Source organism: Oncorhynchus masou, chromosome 3 (assembly GCF_036934945.1).
Source record: "Oncorhynchus masou masou isolate Uvic2021 chromosome 3, UVic_Omas_1.1, whole genome shotgun sequence".
Classification (NCBI taxonomy): Eukaryota; Metazoa; Chordata; class Actinopteri; order Salmoniformes; family Salmonidae; genus Oncorhynchus; species Oncorhynchus masou.
Window position 1 is genome coordinate 16319804 of NC_088214.1, and position 6000 is coordinate 16325803.

Here is a 6000-nt window from a genome sequence, read left to right on the forward strand (position 1 = left end):
GTGTGCGTGTGTGTGCGTGCGCAATTAATGAAGATACAGAGCCAGAAACAACTTTCACACACATTGCATGGCCATTCAGACAGTGTCTCAGTACCACATCCTGTAATAAAAACTTGAACTCTTCACAGCAAGAGTTGTTTCTGTTTCTCTCTTGTAGCTCTAGTACCTGCACGTTGGTGCTTGATTTGCCTCCTGGATAGTAGGCCAATGGAGTCTGGAGTCGGGCTACAATTCTGCCATGCTGCTATTTATTGGAGTTTCTCCACCAGCACCTTGTGATGTGAATGACTATGAATGTGTTATTACACATACCACATGAAGGCAGTCATGCCAGAGCTGGTGCACGGTACACTCTGATCTGGTCTTGTTTACATGCTGTTCAGGCAGACAGTCTGCTTCCCATGAGATGCAGGCAGCTAAGACACTGAGGAAGTTATTTTACGGCTGGCCCCAGTTGAACTTGGCAAAGGCCTGTCATGTCCTCAGGTGAAAGCAGGGACGGAGGAGCGCCCTTCTCAAATGTAATAGTAATCTGCAGCATGGTGCAACATTCAGACACAAAACACAACTCCTGGCTGTGTAAGGGCTATTTGCCCAAGAAGGAGAGTGATGGAGTTTGGTTGTAAACATGCATTTGTTATGTTGGACTCTGCAAAACCTTCATAGAGTAAAATTAAACAGCAAAGCTGCTAAAAGTAAGATCATTTAATATCAGGACCAAACCCTGTGGTAAAAACAGTGCACGCAAAGAGTGAATTACATAGTTCTATAGCCATATTAATACACACAAACATCTACCACCAACACCACAGGCCAGATGAAACCCAGAGAGGAGAGGAACGAGGGGAAACTCGGAGGAGAGATATCCAGGCTAAGAAATAAAGGACATGTTGTCGTTCCATGCTGGAGCCAAGTGTAGGTAAACTATCTTTATGATTGGTCTTTTGGCTCTCAGTTGGTGCTTCCGTCAAATAGGTATTTGACCTGCCTCTGCAATTCTTCGACCAATCTCTTCTGAGCTTTCTCCTGGCTGGCCTGCCAATCTTCAGAGAGACAGAGAGAACAGCCAATCAGAAAATAACCTGACTGTTTGTGTGTGTGTGTGTGTGTGTGTGTGTGTGTGTGTGTGTGTGTGTGTGTGTGTGTGTGTGTGTGTGTGTGTGTGTGTGTGTGTGTGTGTGTGTGTGTGTGTGTGTGTGTGTGTGTGTGTGTGTGTGTGTGTGTGTGCATTTGTGTGTGTATGTGAGTTTCAGAGGCCTACCTGTATAGGAGCAGAGTAGAGGGGTGGAGAAGGTGACTTTGGTCCCAGAAGGTTTGTCCTCAAACCCAGGTTTCTCCAGACCTCTCTTCACAAATTACTCATCTAGAACGTTCCTCACTGAGGTACCTCTGCTGGTGTCTGTGGAGGGTTCACAATACTGTATTGTGAGTGTGTGAGGTAGTCACCTGGAACGCATTTCAATTAACAGCTGTGTATGAATCAGGCCATCATGGTCGAATTGCTGCAAAGAAACCACTACTAAAGTACACAAATAAGAAGAATAGACTTGATTGCGCTAAGAAACCCGAGCAATGGGCATTAGACTGATGGAAATCTGTCCAAATTTTGGATTTTTGGTTCCAACCGCCGTGTCTTTGTGAAATGCGGAGTAGGTGAACAGATGATCTCCGTATGTCTGGTTCCCACCATGAAGCATGGAGGAGGAGGTGTGGGGGTGCTTTGCTGGTGATGCTGTCGTGATTTATTTAGATTTCAAGGCACATTTAACAAGCATGGCTACCACAGTATTTTGCAGGTATAAGCCATCCCATCTGGTTTGCTCTTTTAGTGGGACTCTCATTTGTTTTCAACAGGACAATGACCCAACACACCTCCAAGCTGTGTAAGGGCTATTTGACCAAGAAGGAGAGTGATGGAGTGCTGCATCAGATGACCAGGCCTCCACAATGACTCGACCTCAACCCAATTGAGATGGTTTGGGATGAGTTGGACCACAGAGTGAAGGAAAAGCAGCCAACAAGTGCTCAGCATATGTGGGAACTCCTTCAAGAACGAAAATCTGAGTATGTCTCAACTAGTAGTACAGAGAGAATCCGTCAAGCTTGAAGGAGTTAAGGTTTTTGGAAATGGTCAGTGATCTCCAGCCATCCCTTGAACCGACTGCAGCCAGCTACACCCCAATAAAGTCAACTCAACCACCGTCTGGTCGTGCTGTACGGCTCAAGTCGGTCCTTCCAGTCCACCTCATGAAGGCCAGTCATCAAACAAATGGCGTAAGGACAGGCTGAGGCAAAAGCGGCGCTCCTAGTGGCTGGGGACTTTAATGCAGGCAAACTTAAATCCGTTTGACCTAATTTCTTCCAGCATGTGCAACCAGAGGAAAAAAACTCTAGACCATCTTTACTCCACACACAAATATGCATACAAAGCTATCCACCGCCCTTCATTTGGCAAATCTGACCATAATTATGTCCTTCTGAATCCTGCTTACAAGCAAAAACTAAAGCAGGAAGTACTAGTGACTCACTCAGTACGGAAGTGGTCAGATGGTGCGGATGCTACGCTACAGGACTGTTTTGCTAGTAAAGAATGGAAAATGTTCCGGGATTCATCCAATGGCATTGAGTATACCACCTCAATTACCGGCTTCATCAACAAGTACATCAATGATGTTGTCCCCACAGTGACCATACGTACATATCCCAACCAGAAAGAAGTCATGGATTACAGGCAACATCCGCATCGAGGTAAAGGCTCGAGCTGCCGCTTTCAAGGAGCGGGATACTAATCCGGACGCTTATAAGGCATTCCACTATGCCCTCCGACGAACCATCAAACAAGCAAGGTGCACACTCTTGTAAGTAAGCACATGTTACACATGTTGCATTCGGCATATATGACAAATAAAGTTTAATTTGATTTGAACCCTCTTCTCCCTCAAGATCTACTCCAGGCTTGCAACAATTGGGAAGTAAAGCACCAGATCCTGCCACACTTCACCCTGTCTAGGTGCTATGTAACTGCAGATGTCGACCAATCGAGTGTCACCAGAGAGGCCCATGTATTCTGCGACTCTTCAGAGAAGGCCTACAGTTCCGTTGCATACTGAAAACAGAAGATAGTCAAGGCAAGACCTACCTGCCTTTCCTCATGGCCAGTTCCAGAGTTGCTCCTAAGTGGCTAGATTACATGCCAAGACTAGAGCTCTTTGCAGCCGTCATTGGAGCCCAGCTTGCCAAGCTGCTAGAGAAAGAGCTTACATTGAGAGCAACCAGACCACCCTGTGCACAGATTCTACAGCCATGCTGATGAGGCTGCAGTCAGAATCTTGCTAGATTCAAAGTTTTCATAGGCACCAGGGTGGCTGAGATTCAAGAACTTTACAGACCGTGCATCACAAGATGCCCAACAGATGGAGCCAAGGACCACTTTTCTTCCTTCAAAGCCCAGATGAGTGACCAGCTAAGCCAAACGGACATCCTGAGGAGGTGTCACTATGCAAGCACTACACAGGGCAGCAAGAGAGTTTTCCAAATAAGCTGCATCCCCTGAAAGCTGGTAAGCCTGTACCGTCCAGCAGTCGCACATTTACATTGTCTCTGGAGCTTGATGAGTTCGGAGAGCTCAGCCGAGTTGGTGGTAGACTATGTTGAGCCGTCAATGGAAATCCAGACCTGCTGTCCCCGAGATGGCTGACCTGCCAGCCATGACTGTGCCTTTTCAAAGCTAGCTTTCCACTCCACGGGCATGGACAACTTCGGGCCCTTCCAGGTCAAAAAGAGATTGGGATCATTTTCAAGTATCTCACCATGTGGGCTGTGCACTTGGGCCTCCTGACCAACATCGATGCAGATTATTTTCTGATGGCCATTAATTGTAAAGGCTAGACGTTCCGGAATCCCTCGACAACATCCGGTGATATGGCAGAGCACCAAATTCAAATTAAATTACTATAAATATTAAACTTTCATGAAATCACACATGCAATACACCAAATTAAAGCTACACTTGTTAATCCAGCCAAAAAGGCTTTACGGCGAAAGCAAACCATGCGATTATCTGAGGATAGCACCCCACCAAACAAACACATGACATTCATATTTCAACCCGCCAGGCATGACACAAAATGCAGAAATAACAATATAATTCATACCTTGCCTTTGAAGATCTTCTTTTGTTGGTACTCCAATATGTCCCATAAATCTAAATATCACAAACGGTAATTTTGTTCGATATATTCTATATTATATCTCCAAAATGATTTGGCTCGTTTGATCCAGAAAAACATTGGTTCCAACTCGCGCAACATGACTACAAAATATCTAATAAGTTACCTGTAAACTTGTTCCAAACATTTCAAACAACTTTCCTAATACAACTTTAGGTATTTTTGTACGCAAATAATCGATACAATTTAAGACGGGATAAACTGCGTTCAATAGCGGATAAAAACAAAGTGGAGCGAGCTTTCAGGTCGCGCTCCACTGACAAGCAGTACACTAGACCCGACCCTCGTTCTGAACAGCCCTACTTCTTCATTACACAAAGGAAAAACATCAACCAATTTCTAAAGACTGTTGACATGCAGTGGAAGCGATAGGAACTAAAAGCATGTGCCACAGAAATCTAGACCCCTATAAGAAAACCCATTGAAAAGAGAGTGAATTTTATTTTCCTGGATGGATTTTTCTCAGGTTTTCGCCTGCCATATTAGTTATGTTATACTCACAGACATTATTCAAACAATTTTAGAAACTGTAGATTGTTTTCTATCTAAATCTACCAATTATATGTATATCCTAGCTTCTGGGCCTAAGTAGCAGGCAGTTTACTTTGGGCACGCTTTTCATCCGGACGTGAAAATACTGCCCCCTTGCCTGAAGAAGTTAAAAGATTCAACGCCCACTGAGGGATGCTGTTGAGCTGTTCTCCGAACAGTGAACAAACTTCCGGGGAGGAGAGAAGGAGCTGCACGAGGTCTTCGCTGACTTGTCTCCCAAACTGCAAGAGCAGCTTGCATAACAGAACGTTTTCTTCCTCTTCACCCACCTGCAGCACTGTACTTTGGAGGAGTTTGGGAGAAAGATATTCGCTCCATTAAGACTGCCCTCTACACTACCGTGGGTGCCCAGTCAGTGACCAAAGAAGTGCTCAGGACTGTCCTTATTGAAATCCCTTGGGCTACCTGTCCTGCAGTATTGCTGACCTGGACACTGTGACCCTTAACTTCCTGTTGATGGGGCAGCCAGACGGATCCCTGCCACAAGTGGTGTACCTCGAGACTGAGCTCATCAGCAGACGTCGATGGAGACACTGCCAGATCCTGATGGATCACTTCTGGTCCAGCTACATCAGGCACTACTTACCCAGCCTGCAAGCCCGCCTGAAGTGGCATGCCTTCCCTGCCAACCTCAAAGAAGACATGGTGGCTATGTTGGTGGACCCCCAGCTTCCGAGCGTCCTCTGGCTCATTTGACGGATCCTTAAAGTTCACCTAAGAGCATGCTGGACGATCTCCAGCTCTGAAGAAAAGGAAGTACCTAGAGAAAAGTACACAATCCAAGTGATAAGTTCCAGCCATCTCTTGTGATTACGTTTAGTTAGCGTTCATTGTTTTAGCCAAGGCCCGTGTGTGTCCTTCAGAAATGTGAGGACATATTTAATACTCTTCATGTGTTGTGGACGCACTTGGCAGCAATAATGTAGTTTCTCTTTCTTATACCATTTGACATTTTTACCGTGAACTAGCAACTGCAAGCTTGCTAGCTCTGTTGTTTTTGTCATCTCATATCGGACATTTTGCATTTGATTGTATAGTATAATGTCCCCAAGGGCCTTGTTTATATGCCTTGTTGTTGTATGGGTGTATACTGTATAGATTATGTGGGTATTTTGTTAGCTTTGAGAATATGGATGCAGCTATACACACTGAACAAAAATATACATGCAACAATTTTAACGATTTTACTGGGTTACAGTTCATATAAGGGAATCAATCA